The following is a 25,599-nucleotide window of genomic DNA, read 5'->3' as shown; positions in this document are numbered from 1 at the left end:
TGGAAGATGCTGGGTGTTTGGCACCTTTTGGAAAAACAAGTTGCATATACAGGAGCCTAAATAGGAATTTAGGAGCCTGAAGTTAAATTCCTGTTTTTGAAGATCTTTGCTCCAGCTGTTTGTTCATCACTGCTGTTGTTTGAATCAGTCATGCTTAGAGGACAAATGAAAGAATAATGCTTTACAAATGTTAATTTAAAAAAAGGGGGGGGGAGGAAGATGGCACTTAAATGCACAAACTAAATGTGGGTTTTGTGCCAGGGCAGTTCTGAATGTAATAGCACTTTAGAGTGATGAGGGCATTATGCTGCATGCAAAAAGATTCATTGATTTTAATATTGATTTTAACATTTCATTTTATTATTATTTCTGACACATCCTGCTGCATGTGTTTAAAAATCTTTAAAGTCCAGGCAGAATAAGGAAAGAAAATTGCTCAGATAATTGCAAAATAAGCTTTCACATTAGTCCTCTCCAGTGTTTGCATTTTGGGAAATTCTTGCAACAGTTCTGCTTAAAAAGTGTTGACCCTTTCATAGCTGGACAGTGGAAGGTGGGAATTTTTCTCTTTTGACTTGCTAATGGGTGTCATTTGTGAAAGAAAAAACGTTTTTCTCTGGATCAACCTCTTTTCTATATTATTCCTGCCATTTTTCTCTCCTTGCACATATTATTTTACTTAGTACTGATGCAGTGCCAGAGGCCTGTTTGCACTTTACAGACCATTAGAGGACAGGGTTCCTGGTGTGATAGATTTACAGTCTAAGGCAGTGGTCACCAGTCAGTCGATTGCGATCGACTGGTCAATCCTAGAGGATCTCCCAGTCAATTGTGATCTCAGGTGGTGCAGAGAGGCTGCCGCTACAGCAGACTCCCTGCCTACCCCGGCCCCACGATACTTGCGAAAGTAGCCAGCGTGGCCAGGGGGACAGGGGTCTCCCTCCACGCACTGCTCCTGCCTGCAAGCACCGCCCCTGCAGCTCCCATTGGCCGGGAGAGCTGCAGGGGTGGTGCTTGCAGAGAGGGGCAGCATGTGGCACCAATTCCCCCCCTCCGCCCCCCACAGGGGCACATTGGCCCCTTCTGGAAGCAATGTGGGGATGGGGTAAGCAGGGAGTCTGCCTTAGCCGCTCTGTGCCCACCGCCGACTGGGAACTGCCAGAGGTAAGTGCTGCCCGGCGGGAGGCCGCGCCACAGTCCTGAGCACCTCCCAGAGCCAGCACCTCATACCTCCTCTTGCACCCCAAACCCCACCCTGACCCCCCCTCCCAGAGCCAGCACCCCATACCCCCTTCTGCGCCCTGAACCCCCTCCTGCATCCCAAGCCCCAGCCCTGACCCCCCTCCCAGAGCCAGAATGCCAAACCCTCTCCTGCACCCCAACACTCTGCCCCAGCCGGAGCCCCCGCCTGCACCCAAAGTTCCTCCCACAGCCCGCACCCCCTTCTGCACCCCAATCCCCTGTCCTAGCCTAGAGCCGCCTCCTGCACCCAAACTCTCTCCTTGAGCTTGCACCCCTCACCCCCTCCAAACCCCTACCCCAGCCCAGTGAAAGTGAGTGAGGGCGGAGGAGAGCGAGCGACGGAGAGAGGGCGGGGGATGGAGTGAGCAGGATGGGACTTTGGGGAAGGGGTGGGGCCTCAGCTAAGGGGCAGGGTAGATTCTGGGGTGCCCTTAGATTCAAAAAGTGATCCTAGGCGTAAAAAGGTTGGAGACCTGTGGTCTAAGGAGTAAGATGTTCATATATCCTGTTTGAAAATGTACCTTATGGGCCTGAGGGCTTGTCTAGAGGAACAGTTAGGCCCTGTCTACATTATGCACTATGCTGCTACAGCCGTGCCACTAAAAGGTGCTCAGTGTAGCCACTCTTTGTCGACAAAAGAAATTCCACCCCCAACGAGCAGTGGTAGCTTTCCCGCCAGGAGAGCTTTCCCGCCAACAAAGCCCTGTTCACACCAGCACTTTTCGTCTATAAAACCTCTGTCATTCGGGGGCGGGGGGGCTTCGCATCCCTGAATGGCAAAAGTTTTACCGACGAAAGTCTACTGTAGACAAAGCTTTAGGGCTTGGCTACGCTTGCAAGTTAGAGCGCACTAAAGCCGCCCACTCTCCTTCCACACTGGCTAGGCACGTAGAGCACTCTGACTCCGTGGCTAGAGCGCTCCTGGTACTCCACCTCGGCGAGAGGAATAACATCTGATGCGTCCTGGCTGAGATGTCCCAGCGTCAGTGTGAACGAGATGTTGCATTACTGCGCTCTGATTGACCTCCGGAAACGTCCCATAATCCCCTGAAGTCAAGTGGCCACTCTTGTCATTGTTTTGAACTCGGCTGTCGGAATACAGATATGCCCTTTCAAAGCTCCGTTTCTGACAGCCAGCTGCTTATCTGCTCTGGGACAAGGCAACCATTACTTAGGAATGTTGCTTCTGTCAGTGTGTGAGACACAGAGGCGGGGGGGAGGGATCTGAACTTACCAGACAGCATGCTGACACACTCTCAGCGCCCTCAAAACCCTCTCTCTCTCCCCCGACATATACACAACACACTCCCTGTCACACTCCACCCCTCCCCCACATTTGAAAAGGATGTTGCAGCCACCTGAACGCTGGGATAGCTGCATATAATGCACCGCTCCCAGTGCCGCTGCAGGTGTTGGAAATGTGGCCACGCCAGTGCGCTTGCAAGCTGTCCGTGTGGACAGACTGCAGCGCTTTCCCGCCTGTGCTCTCCAAAGGCTGGTTTAACTCAAAGCGCTCTACATTTGCAAGTGTAGCCAAGCCCTTAGTTTGCAGAGAGCTGGGGTTTGAATCTACCCCGCAGTAGCTCGCCACGGACTGCGTGAATCCTGCTGGCATGCGTTAGCAGTTTGTTAATGTGCTTTGATGTAGTAGATCAGAGCCCATTAACAAACTGTTAAGGAGCATCAGCAGTGTCCACGTGGGCTGTCAGTTCATGCAGGCTAATGTTGGGTAGATTCACACCCTAGTTTGCCACACATCAGTTGTTCATGTACACAAGCCTTAAGTCTCATTGAAAGTCAATGGGACTCCTAATAGTGTGTAAACTTAAGTGCGTGTGTAAGACCAGGTCTACACTAAAAAGTTAAGTCAACCCAGCAGCATCACTCGGGTGTGAAAATCCCCCCGGTAGACCACCTCTCGAGGAGGTGGATGAACTACAATGACCGGAGAACCCCTCTTGTCGCTGCAGTGAGTGGCTACGCTGAAGCGCTGCTGACGCAGTGCCGCTCTAGCAGTTTCAGTATAGACCTAGTCTAAGTGTTTGCAGGAGGAGGCCATAAATTAGAAGACTATTTTTGAACTTCTTAGCCAGTCTGTTTCCTGACTTCATATTTAACTCACATTGGGAGTCTGTCACAGTAGTTAGCTTTATAAAATCCCCCTTCTTCTGTGGGGCTAATGAAATAAGAGCATAAACCCAGCCAGCAAGCTGGAACTGAACCTCAGAAGTTAAAGGTGGAGGAGGAGGGGAGAACCTATCAAGCTGAATAGTTCATCCCTTTACAAGAGAAGAATATCCAAGAATATTGGATTTTCAGTTTATGAAGCAGTGTAAAATTTCTTTACTGTGGTCTATTGAGCAGATAGCCCAGTAAATTCAGAGAACCAAGAATTGGCCTTAATTTAAATTACAGGTAGAAAATTGTGCTTTTTAAAATCTCTCTCTTCCAATGCAAGCAATTACTAGCACTGTATGACTGCTAGGAACAGCAATAATACAGCTGTGCCAAAGCGATCACTGATCAGAGCACCTAAGAGCAGAAGGCTATTGAAGTAAAGTAAATTACAGTGTAATGAGACAGAATGCAACATGCATAGTATATCCTGGGCTGAAAGTCTAACCACTGATAACCTTGAACTAGAAGTCAATGGGTCAGTACATATTCCAGGATGAAGGAAAGCATCCTGAAACCCGTGCATGCAGTGCAGATCATTGGTAATGTTTGCTTCCATGTTGTGTTTTGTCACAGTTGGTTGGGAGATCCTTCCCTCCCAAAATCTCACCAGTAGTGCTGCTAGAGCAGAGTAAATAATTGATGGTGAATAATTTGCTGTGATATTTTCTGCTTGCAGGAAGAAGTTGCCATGTCCGTGAATTTATTCTGTCTTTTTTTTTTTCCTGTATGGTTTGATCACAAACAGTTCATTGAGTATTTGATACGTGGTGTTTGATCTGTACTGCTTAGTTGTGGTTGGGCTCACAAAGTCACGTGGTATAATTTGTTTCCCCGTGGAGTGTAATTTACAATCAAGAGCAAGGCTTGAAGAAGCCTCTGGGGCTTTGAATCTTTCATGGAAGAAGGGAGAAGGTAAACAAAGTAGGAAACACATTTTACTTTTAAACCTCTTCCTTTCTCTCTGTTGCTTCAGGCATGGAATATATGGCTCATTCCTAGAAAAATCTGGCTACTGGAAGGTCTATAGGCTGTGTGCAGAGCTGAAATTATATTTTTACCTAGTCTCGTTCATAGAGAGTAGGGGTGTGTGCACATGTAGGTTCCCATTTGGAAAGGATGTGATCCTGATCCATTTGGATCCTGATCCATTTGGAAAGGATGTGATCAGATCCCCAGGGCTCTGGTGGGGACTTCTGAGAGATTGAGCCCTCTCGCATGTCAAAATAATTCCCCATCCCATGTAAAAATACCATGTAAGAATTCTCATGTATGTGATTGTAAAATGTTTCCTTCAAGCATTTGTATGAATAGAACTGTGAATTATCAGAATTTTCATTGAAAGTGAACTTGCAGGGGTGTTAATTTGCCGATGCAAATGCATCTAAAAATTTGATCATATTCAAACATTTTTCTGCATTGTTTTCCCAGCTCTGGATATCATGCTGTTTTTAGCATTAGGCGTTATCCAGCAAATTTATCTGATTCATTTGGCTAAAGCCCAGTTTGCAAGAGGGATTAAACCTTTCTGGCAGCCATCAGCACTGATTCAGCTCTGTTGCATTAGCAATGTTGGGACTCCTAGTGTAGACAGCTCCTGCAGTTACCACAATTTGTAACACCATGTCAGTTGCACTTAGCCACAGAGAACGCAACTGCTATTTCTCTGCTTTGGGAAAAAATAAACATATTCAAATTAGATCTCCGTTATTGGAAGACACGGATCATTCCTCTGACTTTAGATAAGGTGCAGCCGCTCTGTGCCATTCAGTTAACTCCTTAAACAGGGACAAGTAAATAACTTGTCCTACAGGAGGAACGAAAGCTAAGAACACAGCAGAGAGAGAGATTGATGCTGAGTTAGCTTTCACGTTCCAGCCATGCCTCACATGCCTGGGTGTGCGCACACATCCTGAAAAGATTCCCTAATGCAGAAAAAGAATTTGTCATTAAGGACACAATATGGCCGAGGTTGTAGAGGAGGTTTCCACCTTCCCCTTTCAGGATCTCCCCTCTCAGGGATCCCTAAACAGTGAACGGGAAGGAATAACATTCCCTGCTTTGCAATTCCCTGAGAGCCCATTTCACCCAGACGAATACAGGTTAAGGGGGAAAAAATAAACCATCTCAAAAAGACAGGCCACCCACCCAACCCTTGCAAATAGTAATAAAAACCAGGGAGTCAACCTGAACCTGAGATCTGATTCAGAGAGGTTTTTTGAGGGAACCCGAACTGAAAATCTCTATCACCTTGAACCCAAACTGAAACCAAAGCCAATAAAACACAAACCAGTAGCCTGTTCAAAATAACAGGTGCAGTAATCAGGTGCTGAGGAAGGATCTCTCTGTTCCAAGCCTAGTAAGAAAGGGCAGAGACCACACTTCCCAGGAAGCCATTGAAGCAAATGAGAAGAGAGGAAGGAGGCGGAGAGAGGGGATCTGGGTTTGGTAGTTCTCCTGTCTGTTATACCAAGTAGAGGACTGCCCATGGAAGGAAATTAAAACTCCCAAAACACCTCCCTCCCCTCTCTGTCTCCTCCAGTTCTGTCTGGGTGCTATTGGCCATCAACTCAGGCCTCAGACGTGGTGGGTGAGACAGGTGAGGTGTGGAACACAGGACCTTTGTTTTCACTTGAGACTGTAAGGCTCCACTGCACTTTGTTTCTGGCTTTGTGTGTCTGGCACTGAAGTTCCTCCCTGCTGCCACCACAGGGTAAATTATTCTGTTATGCTGGGGAGGCACCTGGAGGGGAGAGGCCTGAAGGAAGTAGGGATGGGGGTTGAAGGAGGGACTCTGCGGGGGGCTGAAAGAAGGAAGGGAGTGGACTGAGGGGGCTAGGGAAGGGAGTTCAGGCTGAAGGGATTGGGGTTCTGTAGCAGTTCTTCTCTGACTAATGACCCCATTGTCACTTCACCTCCCTGGCTGGCTGGGCCTAGAACATCTCCCCTCTGCCCACTAAGCGAGAGGAGGTTTTTTCCACAATAGAATTACTGCATATTGCTTGAGAGAGAGAGACACACACACACACTATTTATATTTTAAGACATGCCGTTCCATGGTGTAGAATCTTCTATTGTTTTAGTAGCACGAGGGTAACATGTCTCATGTGGGATTTGCAGGATCTAAGGTTTTTGCAGGTGAGAGCAGAATAAAAATGCAAGAAACAATGCAGGGGCAAGGTATAGCGGGGTGGGACGGAAGCGGGATTAGGCCCATGTATTAATATTTTTGCAAATTACTCACCCATTCTCTAAGATTATACCCTGATCATAAACACCCATCTCTCCTTGTGAATTTCCAGCCCCCCCGGGAATGATCAGCGTTGTGCAGACTGGTCCTATTCGTAGTAGAGCAGCAGCTATCATAGTGCAACAGCATTCTGCTTTCCCCTCTTCCTTTTGGGTTTTTGTGTGCACTTGTAGGCATTGATGAGCAATTTAGCTGCGTTCACTGCTGATGCCATCTACTGTAACTCTTGTCAGTGACTGATACTTTCCCTCAGTTTTGTTCTAGAATAGCTAGCTTTGATCTGTGCATCTAGTTCCAGCGGCATAATGTCCTTTTCCCTCTGGCTCAGTGGCCGGCCTGGAAAACGTATTCAATTTAGATACTAGTTTAAAAAGAAATAATCCCCTGGCAATTTCTAATCCAGAGGCGTCATTACAACGACAAATCTATCTGTTTGGTCACACTGACCCTCACAATGGCACTTGTTAAACAGTAGGGGAAAAGATTTCCAAACCTCTTATTCAGAGAATCCCTGTGCCAATGCTGCATACTATACAGTGCAGTTGTTGTAATACTGACATTTTATACCTGCAGCACAATTCTGCCACAAGGATATTAAAGTGCTTTGCAAATGACATATAGGCAACACCACCGCCTGTGTTGTACAACAAGGATGGATGCAGATTTTAGCCAAGAACAAAAGGAATGAAACTTTACTTCTTTAGCTGCCAGGATGTCTTTCATGGACAGACCTCACCTAACCTTGCGGAGTGTCTCTCTACTCTGGAAAAATGGCTGTAGAACTGGCTTTGCAGGGTTCTGTGTTCATCTTTCAGGGACTCCAGATTAAACATGCTTCTTTGACAAGATGCCAGCCCTGCAAACTAACCGGGGATATGAGAAGGATGTGCTCTTACTGGCTTGCACATCATCACTAGTAACTCTTACCAAAGTGAAGTGTGTTATATAGGCCAATTGAGGCGAGGAACTTAAAGTAACCCAGTCCAGGTCACGGTGAGTCAATGGCAGAAGTGTTCCAGGAGTCCTGATTGCACTATTAGGTCAGATTTTTGACTGTATCACCTTTAGGACTTCTTTGTAGCCTTGCATAAATATCAGGTAGGGCCCTGATTCAGCAAAGAACTTAAACACATGACTAACTTGAAGCGTGTATGTAATCTCATTGAGTCTGCCGGGACTGCTCCCATGCTGAAAGTCAGATGTGTGCTTAAGTACTTTGCTCAACCAGGGCCTTAAACTGGGCTTTTGCCCTCTTGCTTTGGAAAAGCTGATCCCACCCTATGAATGAAACTAGTTTTAATCTGTTTCTTGTTCATGTGTGAGAAATCAAAGCCCAGTAGAATGTGTGAAGAAAGAGGTTGTGTAAACATATCCGAGTACCTTTCCATTCCTTGGAAGTAGGGCAGTGACGTCAAAGGGTTATTTGAATTTTATTCCCGGCTTTGCCACTCTCACCCTGCAAGATCTCGAGCAAGTAACTTAGAGCACAGCTTTACTCTAAAAAGTGGCTTTGTAATAACACCTGTAGGCCAGAAGCCTTATTATTTCTATTAGTGTGTGATCAGGAAAGAGCCCAGCTTATGTGCCAGATCCCAGGCTGCACGAGCAGGGCTGGTGGATAGGAAAACTAGCTCTTCGCTTGTAAACTGAGCACTTTTGGTCTAGAGTCACATACGGAACATGCACTAGACAATGCCTTTTTTAAATGGTCATTTCAGGGTAGATCCGCACTTGTGCCTCTCCTTTACCCATTTGTAAAATGGAGATAATACCCTCTCTGCAGAGGTGTCGTCTTAGCTTCAATGTTTGTAAAGACCTTGAGATCGTCTGATGAAAGGCAGTCTAGAAATGAGTAGCATTATTACCTCTACATTTGTCTGTTCCTTTGTTTTGTACAGCACTACCTGCTGCACACCAAGAGAACACAGAGCTGCCATATACATCAGATTAGTTCCTCTCAAATCCCCATTAGTTTACTGTCTTGATTTATTTTTAAAGGCTCCACGGTGGACAGGGAAGAAACAAAGCAGACACTTAATCTACCTGAGATGCAAAAGTCCAGGTGCTTGTCACTACAGGGCTTAGGCAAATGTGCAGCGAGGCATGAATGTACACTGATAATTTAACAAGCTGCACTGACGTTTTAGGGATACATCCACTGAGCATTAAGCCAAATGTCCTTCAGCATCCCAGTGCTGCTGCCTAAAACCAGCACTTAATTCTCTTGCATACCATATGCTCTTTCTGGATATCTTTGCATAGACACGTATGTGTATATTACTGTAGTTTTGGTTCTCAGAAATCTGACTTGAAATTGATCTGCAGCTAACAGGATCGGTAACCCAGAAGGGGGAAGTAATTGCTGAGATGGTGCAAAAGCAGTAATGAGGAGGAAGACTTCATGGCAGGTTCTTGCATATAAATCCAGACATTCTCTCACATGTGGAAGCCTAGTGTTTGTACTTAGGAAGTAGTAGCAAGTGTCGGGTCCCTGGAGAGTAATGTGCAGTCTGGCATCCAGTATTAAAGGCTATATAGTCTTTATATTTTAAAAGCAGTCTCTGCTCTTGCACACAATATATCACAATTGCTTTCTATAGAACAGGAGAGGCACTGTAGGAAATGACACTTGAATCAGTGTTGGGGCAGAAATCGCATTGTTTACCAACTACCGGATGTTGTACGGTTTGAGAGAGAGAGAGAAAGCGAGTGTGCATATTTAAACAGACAGGACATTTTACACCCTTCGGTGAATATGTGCAATGAAATGTGGAACAAAAGCCTAATCTGTGTGTGCATTTGCTCCATCTTTTCTCCCCTCCCTTTCCCCACTCATCTTCTCCGTCTCCTCTGCCTGCACAGTTTTTTTTTACTGCAGCCAGGTGTGGCGACACCCAAAGCATGTTATGAGGCAGGTGGTCTTGTGGCTAAGGCACAGCTCTGGGATGTCTGGGTTCCCCTCCCACCCTTACCACAGACATCCGTGGGCAAGTCATTATAGACAAGAGGTGTGAATGGTGCTTTACACATTGTCACATTTGCTTTACACATTGTCCAAAGGTGATTAAATATGATGCAATACAAGGAACAATGGACAACCTTCTACTGGGGTTGCCATGGCCTGAGATGGGTCTGAGGATGAGCTGTCCCTATAAAAAGAATGTTCCAAACAGTCTCTGACAACCAAACTCCTACTACTTACTTCTCATGGCAGAAATGTTCCAAACAAAAAGTGGGAGGGAAAAGAAGGGTGAAAGGCAAATGCCTGATGCCTTAAAACCAAGCTGCTGAGGGCAGGTGGGGCCAGTTAGCCGTGGCCGGCAAGTCACCTAGGAGAAGGAAAACTCCAATTTAAGAGATGAGAGAGAATGGGTCCTGGCTGTACGGTGGACTACATAAGTGGTAGTGGAAGGAGAAATGGTGCAGGAGTGGTGGGTTGCAATGAGCTATTGTGGCAAATTCAGGCCAATTAACTACCTGGAGAGGGGTAACAATTAGCCAGGAAGGCTTAGCCAGCAAAATAAGGTTCAGCTGGGGCAGGGGTTGGAAAGAAAAAAATCAGGTCAGGTTCAGCCCCAGTTGCTGAGACCTCCCTGACCCTCCCTGACAGGGAAGCCAGGGGGAGGGAGGAGAGAGAGAGGCAGGCAGCCAGCAAGGAGGGGACAGCTGAACTGACTGACTCGCAGCAGAGGAGGGCATTCTCCCCAGGGAGGAAAAGAACTAGAAACTAGAGGCTGGCTGAGAAGGAATCAGCCCGGCCTTGGGAGATAAAATGAGTGGCTGCTGAAGATGATGGATGCCACTGCTCAACAACAAGAGGCCCCCCGAGTGGTGGTGGCCCAGCGGAGTCCGCACGGGTGCAACAGCAACAGGAGACCAGCCAGTTGTTGATGAGCCAGGCAGCCCAATCGGAGCAAACTGACCGAGGTAGTGAATCAGTTGAAAGCCTGACCACGATGACGCAGGGGGCCCAGGGAGAGGATGTATCTCCTCGCTCCTCTCTCTCGAGAGGACGGCGGCGGGGCCACGGCGGGCCACAGGGCCACTGTGGGCGGTCTCTTGGCTCCAGGAGGCCCAGCGAGCTTTGAAATGCTGACATGCCATGAAGCAGAAGCAGCCAACTCTCGGAAGAAGGCGGAGATCTGGCGAGGGCAGGCCTGACGCGATGATGATCTGCTGCTTCGTGGAGAGACACTTGGCAGCCCAAGGTTATGCCTGTGGTGAACTAGGGCACATTGCTGCCCAATGCCCTAACCTGGGGAGCTAGGGGGCGACCGTGCAGTCTAGACCAGTCTGGTCGGTCCTCGGTCCTCATAGATACCCACGCCCAGCTGAACGGGATAGGGACCACCACCGCATTAATCAGCAGTGCGATTACGCTTGGTCTCTGGGAAGCTGGTGCCGCCGCCAACTATATCCCAGGCCCCGCGCCGAATATCCTGTGTACATGGGCCCTTCCTTATCGGACGGGACTTCCGGGATTTGATGGCCTGAGTTTGTTCTCTCCCCCGGGAAGCCAGGAAGAAACCTCGGGGGGAGAGGGCCGACAAAAAGGAGGGGACGAGATCCTGACCCGGTACCCTGACGCTACACAGCACAAAGGGGCCAGGCCCGCCTCCAGCCCCCATTTTGGGCCAGGTTCCCAAGGCTATCTCTGAGGAGAGGGGGAGGAGGACCGTCAGGCCACGATCCTATATACCATAATTTTTTTAAAAAGAAGTAGGAGGTGAACGGGTCCCGTGGAGGGAATCTACCCACCAGACCGATGGCGGAGCGCTTTTACTTTAACAAGAAAAAAAATGTATGTGAAGTGTGATCAGCCGCGCGGAAAAGACTGGGACACCCTGCTACCATACGCGTGTTGCCGTCCGGAAGTACCTCAGGCCTCCACGGACATACTGGCTGGCTAAAAGAGACTGGGAAGAGCAGCCAACCCCGGGAGAAATTGTGGAACATGTGCTACAAATGAGATGGGGATGGTGGTCACCCCACCAGAGAGCAGAGAGCAAGCCTGGCCAGATGGCAGGGACCTATGAGGTAATTGAGGCGTAGGGGAAGTTACTACAAGGTCGACGCAGCCAGGTCGCTGAAGCTGAGCAGATCTATCACATAAATCTGCTGACCCTGGCAGGGATAGAGAAACAACCAGGTGGGAATATCCCCGGAGCTGACCCAGAACAACGATCCGAGGCGGTCAGCCTGGTCCATCACATCTCACAGAGCCCCGGGGTGCCGGGTGGTGAACCCCCGGATCCCGGAGGCCAAAAAGAGAGGAAGAGAAGAGGTCAGGAAGATGCTGGCCCTAGGGGTATTGAAGTCTCTCAGCCAGTGTGGTCCAGTCCGTGGGTTCTGGTGCCAAAGCCAGACGGCAGTAATGAGATTCTGTTACCAGGAGGATCGAAAACTGATCGACAGATTAGAAAGAGGCCCTCATGTACCCCTACCCCTACCCCTACTATACTATTGGTGATCCTGGCCGAAGACGAACAAGAAGGAGAAGGGCCTTTTGCCCCCCGGAAGGACTATCAATACACCGTTTTTCCTTTTGATTACATGGGCCCCGCTACCTTCCAGCGGCTGATGGATAAGCTGTTTCTCAACATGGCAATGCGGATGGCCTGTCAAGGGTACATTGTTTTCGCAAAAAGGTTCAGCTGGCAGGGGGGGGGTTTGGAAAGAACTAATTCAGCTGGCCCCCCCCAGTAGAGAGAGACCTTTAAACTCTCCTGACAAAAAAAGCAGGGGAAGGAGGACGAGAGAAGCAGGGCAGCTGCCAGCAAGGAGGGACAGCTGAACTCTGAGACGAACTAGAACTAGGAGGCTGCTGGAGAAGGAATCAGCCCGCCTTTGGGAGATTGAGAAGGGTTTTTGAGCTACAAGCAGAGGGGCAGGTATTTTGCCACAGCTATATAAAACTGTTTAGGAAATCATCAGCCTGACACAGTCCATAATGGATGGCAAGAATACCGTGAGGACCTACCTAATTGAGGAGAACCCTTTCTATGCCATGAGCATCGTGAGAACTGATAATCCTGGATCTCGATGGCCTGTCAAGGGAGACGTTAAGTCTGCACTATTGAAGATGGCATCTGGAAAAACATCAGGACCGGACAAAGTCCCAGTAGAAATTATCAAAGCCTTGAGAGAGGTTGGTGTATGCTGACTCGCAAGAGAAGAAAATCCCAAGAGAATGTAGAAAGACCATACGGGTGCGATATATTAAACTAAAAGGTGATCTACACAACTGTTCAAAGTACTGAGGAATTAAGTTGCTATTCCACTGCATGACACTGCTAGAGTGAATCATGTGTTGTACGCAGTGATGTTATAGCTGTGTCAATCCCAGGGTATTAGAGAGACAAAATGGGTGAAGTAATATCTGTTATTGGACCAACCTCTGTTGGTGAGAGAGACAAGCTTTCGAGCTACGCAGAGCTCTTGTTCAGGTCTGGGAGTGGTACTAGTGTCACTGCTAAATACAAGATTGAACAAATAATTTAGCATAAGTAATTAGCACATATTCTAAGGGATCACTCAAGGTGAAGTTGCCTGTTAACATCCCTGTAGTCATAGGACTACAAGGGGAGCTTCAATTCATAACTTTGCCAGACACTGAAAAAACTAAACATGGTCTTAATAAAGACACTGGATTTATGGCTTATTCCAACAGTGTCTTTATTAAGACCATGATTTTTAGTTTTTTGAGTGTCTAGCAAAGTTATGAATTTAAGCTCCCCACATAGTCCTATGACTACAAGCATGTTAACAGGCCACTTCACCTTAGAATATGTGCTAACTGCTTATGCTAAACTAGAGCTTTACAAACTGTGGAGTGTGCCGTCCTGGGGGGTATGGACCAGGAGGAACGTTCGGGGAGGCAAGTGGTGATGCCAGGTGGCTTGGGCCAGCCCTGCACCGGGGTGCTCGGGGAGGGAGCGCCACCTCCACCCCCCCGACTCACCTCAGCGAGCCAGCCAGCTTGTGGGTCGGTGTCAATGCCTCCATGCCCAGTGCTGGCTCCACCCCAGAGAGACTGTCACACAAAAAAAACCTCAAGGGGGAGAGACAGGTATGTGGGGGGGCACGCAATCAAAGTTGTAACTCAAAGGTGGGGGCTCAAAAAGTGTGAAAATCTCTGTGATAAACTATTTGTTCCATCTTGCACTTAGCTGTGATGCCCCGAGTACCTTTCCCAGACCGGAAGAAGATCTCTGTGTAGCTCAAAAGCTTGTCTCTCTCACCAACAGAAGTTGGTCCAGTAGAAGAGAGAATCATAGATAGCTGTCAAATGCCGGAACCCATTTTAGGAAAGAAGCAGTTGGGTTTTAGAAAAGGAAAAGAGAGCACAAGATGGTATGTTCATTGCTAGACACTTTGTGGAAAAGAAGCTGGAGGGAAATTTTTTGCCTGGATGGGCCTTACTTGAGTTGGAGAGAGCATTCAACAGAGTACCTAGATGACTGTTACAGTCCTCTGAGATAGTGGAGGACCTTGCCCAGATGGTGATGGGCTTGTCTGAGGATTCCAGGACACAGGTGCAGACGCCCCTCAGCGAAACAGAAGGTTTTGAAGTGAAGGTTGGGCTCCACCAGGGATCAGTGCTTAGTCTATTACTAGTCATAATTGTGATAGACTTTATAAGTAAGCAAATCCAAATGGAAGGTGGTACGAAGTTGATCTCTGCAGATAATATTGCACTAATGGCCATTGGGGAGAAAACTTTGGTCCAGACAGCTGATCCCTGGAACAGGGAACTAACAAACTGTGGCTTCAAAATGAATAAAGAGAAGATTGGAGTTATGTGGGTGGTTCACAGGGAACCAAGACATTGAGGGCCAGCACCTAAATCAGGTCTCTGTGTTTAAATACTTTGGGGGCTGATTGGTGGCAAATGGAGAAATCGACAGAGAGCTGCAAATAAAGCTTTTGGGCATGCGGGAAGTCTGGCCCAAAGTAAGTGGAGTGATTTCTGATAAATGGACATCCAGGCTACTTAAGGGACAACTATACAAAACCATGGGTGGGATCTGAGTTACTGCAGAGAATTCTTTCCTGGGTGCTGGCTGGTGAGTCTTGCCCACATGCTCAGGGTTTAACTGATCGCCATATTTGGGGTCAGGAAGGAATTTTTCTCCAGGGCAGATTGACAGAGGCCCTGGAGATTTTTCACCTTCCTCTGGAGCGTGGGGCACGGGTCACTTGCTGGAGGATTCTTCGCCTTGAGGTCTTTAAACCACGACCTGAGGACTTCAATAACTCAGACATAGGTCAGGGGTTTGTTACAGGAGTGAGTGGGTGAGATTCTGTGGCCTGTGTTGTACTGTGTGTCAGACTAGATGATCATAATGGTCCCTTCTGACCTTAAAGTCTATGAGACCAGCTGTTCTGCCCAGATCAGAGACATGGGCAACCAGAGAGAGACACTTGAGAAGACTTGAAGCCATTGAAATAAGATGTTTGAGGGCAGTAAGGGCAATGATATTGCTAGGCCATGTGTGGAATGAAGTAATTAGCAGTGAGACCAATGTTGGTGGCATCTGAGAGAAGCTGCAAGAGAGGAGGCTGAGATGGTATGGGCACATATGAAGGATGGATGAAGGGAATCCTGTTGAGAAAGCATTTGAGAGCAGAGTTTGCAGGCAGAAAACAAGAGAACAGCCAAGAAAACTGTTGACTGCATACAGGAGGACAGAGTAGATATGGAGTAAAAGTTGGACAGGTCAGCTTGGAAAAGTGTGATCCGATAAAAAGGAAAAAAGTTGGATAAAAGGAAAAAAGAAGACAAGGAAAGATGGACAGTCCCCAAGGCAAAGGAGAAGGAGGGAGGTTTATGTGCACTAAAAACATGATGTACATTGCTCATTCTTTTTGATGCTGTTAGTTTTGCCTTGGGAGCATTGGTTATAGTTAGAATGAAATTATATAAACCCTCCATAAAAGCCACACTTTCAAAGGAGGTGAGGGTGCCTGCATGGCATACAGGACTGGGGAGGATTTTTCGGGGTAGGGAGCGGAGAAGTGGAGCATGTGGGAGGTACTTGGGAAGGATACAAAAGGGATGTGATGGGGAAAGGAACTAGCAGATGCAGGGCTCAAGCAGGAGATGAGAAGAGAGGCTCAGAGAGGTGTGTAGCACCTGGAAGTTGAGGATATGGAGTTCTGAATTCAATTCAAAGCCAGCGAAGGGATTTAATCACCCTGTGCTTGGTCTACTTCTCTGTCGAATGGGGCTAATAGTAGCCTCCTGGGACTATGTGGAGGTTAGTTAACGTGTTGAACGCTTTGAGATCCTTGGATGGAAGATGCTTTTGTGGTGGTTGTTTCCCAGATCTGTTTGCACACTGGCTGGCAATGACTGTGGCATGACAGCCATGATAGTGTTTACCTTCTGGGCTCTGGGTCTCTCACCCAAATGATATGTGTCTGTGCCTCACTGAGAAGACAGATGCATGCTCTCCCTCTTGTTCTTGATGAATGTCTTTTCTCCAGTTTTTCTTGAAATAATACTCCTCTTTTTGTTAACAATAAGGCATGACAAATCTCCTGCCACCCTGAGAATACAGAGCAGTCCCTTTTTTTTTTCCCCAAAGGAACATTCACTTCCTTTCTTTCCTTAACTTGGGAGGAGGGAATCATACTACACAAAACGTAATCAACAGAGAGGTGATTAAGTAGCTTGATTCAGAAGCAAGGACTTGTACATCCCATGCTGCTGTGGCTTTGCTGCTGCTGTTACATTAAAGCTAATTAGGAATTGTCCGCACGTGCTGCAACAACACTTCTGATTGCAGTGTAGACATACCACTAGTTTGGAATGAGAGAGTTTAGAAGGAACCTGATATATTACTGGCTTGACATGCTTTATTAACTTACGTTGTTAATGCAGCAATTCAGCAAGTTGGACCATACTCCTTTATAATAAGCTACTGACCTTCCTCTGTTCTGAATTCAGGTGACCGAATGGGGATAGGTTTCAAAACATGGGAAATACTGGGTTGGATTTTTCAGCACTGGAGATGATTCTTAGTCAATAGGGAATTTTTTTCCAATTAAAATTGTATTTGGTTTAACTGTGAGATTCGTTATTTCAAGCACAGTGGGGTACTAACCTCCAAGCCATTCCATGTGTTGTGGCAAAGTTATTTTAATGAGTTTAATCATCCCAAACAGCTATTCCTTTGTTAATAAATGTCGTATCGCATGTTAAATGGCATTTGTTATCCCGTTTTTAATGTGGATTCCAAAAAAATGTTTACATGTCCCAGTTAATATTTGCAGTGTTGTTGTAGACGTGTTGGTCCCAGGATATTAGAGAGAAAAGGTGGGTGAGAGAATATGTTGTATTGGGCCAACATCTGTTGGAGAAAGAGACGAGGTTTCGAGCTACACAGAGCTCTTCGTCAGGTCTCAGTAGATCCAGAGCCGAAGAAGAGCTCTGTGCAGCTCTAAAGCTTGTCTCTTTCACCAATGGAAGTTGGTCCAATAAAAGATACTATCCCACCCACCTTGCCCCCCAGTTAATATTAAAAGCCTCCAGGTCAACTTAATTTGAGAAAAACATAGACACACCCCACTGCAACCTCATGGCTCCATAAGTCATAGAATCATAGAAGTCCGATCAAGGTCTTCTGCCACTCCCACCATCTGTCTGTTTGAATGGAGGAGCAGGAGGTATTTGGAGTGCAACACTTAATGGGTAAATTAAGAGCTGTACTTGCAGTGAGACCTGCAAAGGAAAATCTTCTCTCTAAACAGAATGAAAATCCCTTGAGATGCATTGAAGCAAAATGGGGCTCATACCCCTGTTCATTATAACCTGGTTCCATTATGTCTAGCAATATGACTTATTGATATAGGGTGTTTGCTGAGGCGAGGTGGTGTGATTGGTGAAACTGCCTTTCTCATTTATTTGATCAAGATCTGGAGCGCTGTTCTGACCTCTCACCTCTGATATTTGAGCTGATGGAAATAGCTTCCTTCCATTTGCTGCCCTCATCCATATCGTAAAGCAGAAGATACAATACTGATTAAGGAAGCGTGGTAAGCATTTGCTAGTCCCCTTCTCCTAATGTTTCATACGGGAGCTCACATCAGTAGATAATGCACTGAGAATTGACTTTCTGGCAGAAAACAGTCTATTCATTCTATCCAGACTCTTCAAACCCTTTCAGTGAGATCTTACCTCTTTTACTGAAGGAGGATCCCCAAGAGCTTTACAGTCTTAACAAACTTAGCGGTCAGAGTCAAGTGATAGTGTTGAGTGCTTTGTATCAGCTCATTGTTGGCCCAGAATTTTGTACAGAATTTAAACCTTGATCAAGCCTATATCCTCTTTCACACGCCATCCATTAGAAAACAGACCCTCCAGCTGTGAACTTGATGTGCTGTGGTCTTCCTGAGTTTGAAGAGAGCCTGAAAAACAGCAAAGAGAGCTGTGAACAGCTTTCAACTCCATTGATAATTCTGAAACCTAACAATTATTCACCCAAGTGTCAGTATTATTAAATTTTAGGTGGAACTCGTGTGAAGTACCAGTCCTTTTCTTCCTTCATTCTCTGATTCACAGTCAAGTTGATTTGCAAATTACGCATAAAGATCATTTTATACGCCACCGAAGTACAAGCTCTTCTAGAATGTGACAATGCAACTTGAACGATGAACAGTAACATTATGCCACAGTTTAGGATGGAAAGTGAAGAATATCTTAAACAACTGGAATAGCAAAGGGAACTCAGCTAAGCAGAATGTAAAGGAATGTGACAACAAAATAGTTTTAAATTTGGTCAGGGCACTTTAAGATCTTTGATGTTGCAAGTGATCAGAAACTCATGTCTCACCAAAGACAGCATCTCCTGCAGCACAGTGATTCCGCACAGCATGCTGGGATATCGATTCAGCATTGGCTCAATGGAAGAGTGCTACCCACTGTCTCACCACTAAAAGCTAAAACCCTACCAGAGCAAGGCATGCCGTTACCCGCGCTTCTCCCCGAGGGAGAGGATGGGAGAACAAACAGGTGACAAGTGTAATCACATTGCTTAATGCATTACTGGAAAGTGCTCGGCTATTATGGTGATGAGTACCATATAAGACCCTATATAGAATAGAATAGCTTGGAGGACTCCCATTCAAGAACTTACCCAGCTGAGGCAGCTTAGTTTGTGAGCTCTAACACAGTAGCAGCACGAGATTGTACGGGTATTGGCCATATTCGTATGTCAGCTTTCTTTGTGCCTGCCAAAAAAAAATAACCATAACACATTCAACTGGTGAAACATAACCCAATTTAACAAATTTAAAATAATTGCATCTGCTCTGCCAGACGTTTTATTTTACTGCTGCTGTGGAAATCCTGCTGTATAGATACCTAGTAACGGGAAAGGAGCCTGCCGAAGAAATAATTGCACAGTAGTACTGAGGATTTGCCCTGAAGAAAGCCTCTGGTAATTAAACAGCAGGGCAGTCAGCCGAAGAGCCCACTGTGGAAATATAAGCTCTGCCTGACTTAGTGAACAGGGGCAAGATGTTTCAAATCACCACCCGAGAAGGCAGCTGCTTGACGAACAGTTCTCGGCTCTTCCCCCACCCTCCACCTCGCTTTGGCTGTCCCTCATGTATTTCATTGCAAGTGCCATTGCTTTAAAACTGACATTGCTGCAACCGGGCCTTTAATGCCAATAACTGAGTATTGCATGGCAGCGGTAGGCTTGGCTGAAACCAGTTCTCCTAAAAAGGAGAGCGTACCTCAGGGGTACTGCTAAACTACCAGGCTAATCTTTACATGCCCTCCCTTACACAGATGAGATATGACAGTATCTCCCAGGTACACCCAGGAGTGCTCAGTACATTTTCTGCCAGATTTCTTTGGGTAGTTTGCGGGACAGCAATGTGCCTTTTTCAATGAAGCTGGAAGTGCATGAACTTGTCTGATAGGAGGTTTATTCTCAGGAGTGAAGTGCTAACAAGGACCTGAACTTCGGTTCTTAAAACGTTTATTTTAACTTGTATCAGGGGGTAGCCGTGTTAGTCTGTATCCACAAAAACAACGAGGAGTCCGGTGGCACCTTAAAGATTTATTTGGGCATAAGCTTTCGTGGGTAAAAAACCCACTTCTTTAGATGCATCTGAAGAAGTGAGGTTTTTTACCTACGAAAGCTTATGCCCAAATAAATCTGTTAGTCTTTAAGGTGCCACCAGACTCCTTGTTTTAACTTGGTGTTTTTAGAGTTTTAAATAATCATAAGCCTTTGCAATTACATAGTACCTTTATCTACTATGGTATCTAGGTACTTATACATAAGGCTAAGATTTAGTCATGGGTGTTTTTAATAGAAGTCAAGGACAATAAACAAAAATTCCTGCCCATGACCTGTCCATGACTTAGATTTAGTCAGAGGTACTTTTACTGTATGTGACTCCTGGGGCTGCAGGGTGCAGCTGCTGCTCGGAGTAGGGGGAAGCCCAGGGCGCTGCTGCTCCTTGGTGTGTGTGCGGGGGGAGCAGCATGCCACTACTTCTCTGGTGGCCCCCAGGGTCAGCCGCACCAGCCGCTGCTAGGACAGCCCCCAGGATGCTCCAGCAGTAGCCAGTGCGTCTGGCCTTGGGGCTGCCCCGGTTGCTTAGGCGGCCGTAAGGTCAGCCGCACCAGCAGCTGTGGAAGTCATGGAGGTCCCGGAAAGTCACAGGATCTGTGACTTCCATGACAGACTCGCAGCCTAACTTATATGGCCCCCTTGCTGTTGTATCTTAGCACCTTACAGTCGTTACTATATTTACTCCCACAACACCCCTGTGAGGTAAGCATTAGCCACTTGTCAGAGAAGGAGAACTGAGGCACAGAGACTTTGATAAGGTGAAGCAGGGACTTGAACGTGGGTCTCCAGAGTTCTAGGCTGGCTCCCAAGCCGCTGCACCATTCTGCCGCTATGTGAGAATTAAAGCTTTCCTTGTCAGTTCCTTTCGTTCCTCAGTCTCTATAGGCTGAGACTAAAATACACAGAATAGGAACATAGGAATGGCATGAGTGGATCAGACTAGTGCTCCATCTGATCTGGCAGTCTGTCTCTGATATCACCTGCTTCAGGGGAAGGGACAAGAAATCCTACAATAGGGAGTGGGGATTCACCCACGAAAGCTCATGCTCCAATACGTCTGTTAGTCTCTAAGGTGCCACAGGAGTCTTTGCTGCTTTTACAATAGGGATGTTTCTTCCTCCTAGCCCCCGGTAACTAGATCTGGCTCATGTCCTGAAGCAGGATGGTTTCTATCCCTTTCCAACCTCTTAGTTAATTTTCTTTTTAAAATAACCCATTATAACTCTGGAAAGTCTTGTTATCCATATAACTGTCTAATGCTTTTTTGTATCCCACCAAGCTCTTGATGTCAGTGATATCAGGTGGCAGAGAGTTCCACAGGTTAATTGTGCATTGTGTGAACAAGTGTTTTTAATCACTTGGTGTCCCTAGCCTTTGTTTGCCAGAAGCTTGGAATGAGCAACGGGATGGATCACTTGATGATTCCCTGTTCTGTTCATTCCCTCTGGGGCACCTGGCATTGGCCACTGTCAGAAGACTGGATACTCGGCTAGATGGACATTGGTCTGACCCAGTAGGGCCATTCTTATGTTCTTATCAGTTTTGAATTTGCCCCCTTTCAGTTTCAATGACTGTTCCCTTGTTCTTGTACTGTGGGAAAGATGAATACAAGTTCCTGATCTACCTTCTCAATACTACTCATTATTTGCACAAAGGGTGACGGGTCAGCAAGTATGAAAAATCAGGATGAGGGTGGATGGGTAATAGGACCCTATATAAGAAAAAGACTCAAATATCGGGACTGTCCCTATAAAATCTGGACATCTGGTCACCCTATTAGCACAGTACAGAAAATACAAGACGACAGATACCAATATAGTGCTGTTCGGCACATAATCCCTCACCAGCTCGGTCTGTGCTGTATGTGTTAAAGTACAAGAGAAGAAAAGATGTACAGAGAGAGAAGACACTGCGGAAAAGAAAATTCAGCCTTGGAACAGATTTTAAAATGTAAATAAAAGCCATAGTGACTCAGAAAAATGACCCAGGTCTAAGATTTGTTTCTGCTTCGTATCCTAGGGCTCTGCCCCTCCAGAAGAATAAGACCCAAGCTCTTAGAGTTCCACCTAAGATTTATATATATACCTGCCCCTGGAAATTTCCACTACATGCATCCGACGAAGTGGGTATTCACCCACGAAAGCTCATGCTCCCAAACGTCTGTTAGTCTATAAGGTGCCACAAGACTCTTCGCTGCCCTAACATTTATGAGCCTGTTGCTTTGTCATTTTAAGCCAATTGGTGCTGCATTATGGGGCGTTAAATGAAATTTGTCTGTGTCAAGGACTTTGCAGCTACTCTTAGAAAGAGTCTGAAAGGCCCACATCCCGGTTATCTAGGGCCAGCCTTTGACAGGTCCTTCAATAAATTACTTGTATTTGAGGATCTTGGAGTACTTGATAAATGTTAATCAAGCTTCACAACAGTACTATGAATTAAGTAAGGGACCTGTAAGGACTGTTTCATTCACCACTAACATGCAGCTGCTTCTGGGGAGGAACATAAACCGCAGACTAACACTGCACAATAGTTTAGAACATGAAACAAGACTGCTGTGTCCAAACTAACAACTTGATCTGAAAATTATCATAAAATCTTTTAATGACAAGTGATGACCTCTGGACGTCATCTTATCTGCCATAACTACCTACAAATATTTTGAAAGGCAAAGGGGGGAGATTTAGTAGTTGAAGTGGCATAGCAGGAGCAATGGCTTGAAACCAAAAGGGAAAATTTAAGTTTGACCCAAATCCACAAAAAATATTTAGGTGTCTAAATCCTAGATTTAAGCGCTGCTGCAATCCACAAAACCCCTGCTTGGCTGCCGCCTAAGCAGGTAGGTGCCTAAATTCACTCGGCGCCTAAATTTTCAGGGTACAAGTTCCCTAGACACCTAAGTTTCTGCTTGTGGGCATGTGCACGGCTGCCAGACTCCCTGGACACCTATTTGCCACCTAAGCCCCCGCGTATTCCACAAGCCAAGGGAAATAAAGTGTCCTACCCATCTCACTGCGAGGCCGGATCCAGTAGGCACGCTCAGAGAGAACCTACCAGATTGGGTCTCCGTCACTGTCAAGGAGATGGTGCTTCCTTTAACTTTTAGCTTAGTGGTGAGAGAACTCACCTGCAATGTGGGACACTCAGGCTCAATTCCCCCCTTTACCAGCTGGAGAGAGATGATTTGAACAGGGGTCTCCCACCTCTGAGATGAGCGCGCTAATCCCTGAGCTAGGGGCTGTTCTGATGTCAGGTTCCCTCCATCACTACTGTTGAAGCTGTTCCACTGAGGATAAATAGGCACTGGGTCAGAGAGAGAGTGAGAGAGAATGACTATAGCCCCGTAGTTAGGGCATCCACTCAGAAGCAGGAGATTCAGGCTCCAGGCCCTGACTCTCTAATTATTTATACTAAGTGGAACAAATTCAGCAGTAGACACTGGCTAACCGAGGTGGCTTGCAGCCTAGTGTTGGTTTTTGTGGATCCTATTCGTAGGTGCCCGTGTCTCTCCATGCATTGTATAAAACATCTAGGAGCCTAATTCAGGCTTTGTGGATCCTGCTGTTGTTGCAGTGATTTTCTAGGTGCCTAAAAATTAGGCATTTCAACACTCAGCATCACAAGACTGAAGTCCTTTTGGGAATCGGTGCCAGAGTTTTTCACAGAGTGTGCTCTGAGGCAGGTATTTAAGGTACTGTCACTGGAGAGTAGTGTAGAGGAAACTCTTGCTTCATGCAAAATGTTGAACTAGAAGACTCATACAGCCTCTTCTCAGGGGTTCCTAGAGGAGCGGTGAACAATGAGATACCTGGAGCATTACAGCTTAAGTCAACATCTGGTAACAGCAGTATCAAAATACTTCCATTGCATCAGCAAACAGCCATAGACCCACTGTATAAGAGTGAATGTTTCTGGTTACTCAGACCCTTAATGAGGGATATGAATATCTGTGTGTAAGTGTGTCTGTAGCTCCATTTCCACAGATATTCACACACACCCTAGTGATGGAAGTGCAGGCTGCTTGGGATAGCACCTCCACTGTGACCTGAAGGGACTGCCTCTAAGGTTGAGAGGGTAATTCACTATTCAGTCCCTGAATAGCAAGACCACAAGCCAAGGTTCCTGGTGTGGTGGTGGATTTGTGATGCAGACATATGTCTGCTAGCAGCTTGATACACAGCACCAACTTGTTTCGCCTACTTCACCGTGTGGCCCTCAGAAGTTAATGCCTTGGAAGTTGCTGACCTCCAAACTAGTGACCTAGATGTGAAAAATTTCTCATGCTGTTACCCGAACCCTGCACTGTGCAGTCTCCCCTCCTTAGATGCATTGTTCAAGGTGATGATCATTTCTAAGGCAGGCTCTTGTCCTATAGTGATTGGTAACCATGCACTTTATTGGGTTCAATGTCACTCGACACCATAATAAGTGCTAGCTGAAGGCGTAACCACGGAAGAGACTCATCAAGTACAGTAGACCGTAGGAAAGGTTCTCAAAAATGCTAGTGGCATTGTCACTGGGTAGCTGGTGCCTTGAAAGAGAGTCAGGGCTCAGTCTACTCTTGAGGAGCTACTTTAAAAGACACTACCGAGTGGTAAGGCACAGACCCCTTCCTCCAGGCTGTGTCCTTCGCTTTCCCAAGTTGGCGTATAGCAGGTGCATGCTTGAGGGCATTGCTTCATTACAGAGGGGCTTGTTCCTTGTAAAGTGGGTCATCACAGGCGGACTGGGCCCTGCTTCCACCTACAGGGGCCAGCCACCCTGCGACAGGGATTTAGGAGCACAGGTCCCATGTGGAAGTCATTGGAACTGGAAGACCTAAGAAGTCAGTGGCAAAACATCATCCTAAAGTTGTCCTCAGAAGCCAAAGAATGGTAAAGTAAATGTAATCAGGCAGCCACTGCAATGAAATTCCTGAACAGTGTGTTGGGGGGAGAGGCACAAACCATTAGCCTCTTTAATTTAAAATTAAACATGTTGGATTCCTCCTCTCCTTCCTGTTTCTTTAGAGATGTTCAGCAGCTGCATCCGTATGGAAATGAGTAGTAATCGTTTTTATTTCTCTTGCAAGCTGTTCTCTCATCTTTAAGACTGGCAACCCACTGATACTGGTAAGGTAGTTTAAAGGCAGCATGAGTGTTTCTACACATCATGAGCATAGACACAATATCAGACTAAGGGTTTCTCGCTAGTGTCATGTTGTGTGGAGTTGATTTCATTGGGGGATAATTTATGGGGGTTTTATGTTGCATTATTTAATTATGCGGATTTCTGAAATACATCTGTTTTGCCAATTCCTATGCAGTAGATACAGTTTCTGATTATCTTTATAACTAACTACAGTGTCACTAAAACTCTCCTTCAAACCTTGGGAGGTGCACTGCTAAGAGAGTCCACTAATCCTGTTAATTCAAATCTTTAGAGATAGGGTTGGAGGTGGCTGAGCACGGCAAAAAAAGTTAATTCTAGCCATAATGGTTCCAGGGCATGAGAAGAGCTTTTATAAATATTTCCAGGGGAAAAGGAAGCACTAGGGGGACACATAGCTCTATTAATAAATGAAAAGTTGGATAATGGTGATCCTCAACTCTGTGTTCAATAAGGAAAATATAGAAAAAGCATGAAGACTTGCTAAAAGTAGCTGTTGTTGAGCAGGTAAGGGAGTGCTCTGACAGTCTGAACATGTACAAACCAGGGGGCCCAGATTCCAGAGAGATGAGCATGATATAAATGCCTAACTGGACAGACCGCCTAGGGAATTAGCTAACAAATTTACTCTGCCACTAAAAATTACTTTTGAAAAATCTAATGACAACAGGGTGCTGTAGGAAAGCAAATGTG

At 46.3% G+C, this 25,599-nt stretch overlaps 1 protein-coding gene across 19 annotated transcripts in view; it reads left to right on the top strand.

Moving 5' to 3' along the window:
* The window catches only part of EXTL3 (exostosin like glycosyltransferase 3), a 157,761-nt gene that overhangs the window by 98,677 nt on the left and 33,485 nt on the right, over positions 1-25,599 (top strand). The window lies entirely within an intron of this gene.

The sequence above is a fragment of the Mauremys reevesii genome, linkage group 3, assembly GCF_016161935.1.
Source record: "Mauremys reevesii isolate NIE-2019 linkage group 3, ASM1616193v1, whole genome shotgun sequence".
Classification (NCBI taxonomy): Eukaryota; Metazoa; Chordata; order Testudines; family Geoemydidae; genus Mauremys; species Mauremys reevesii.
This window is presented reverse-complemented; position numbering and strand designations above follow the sequence as displayed.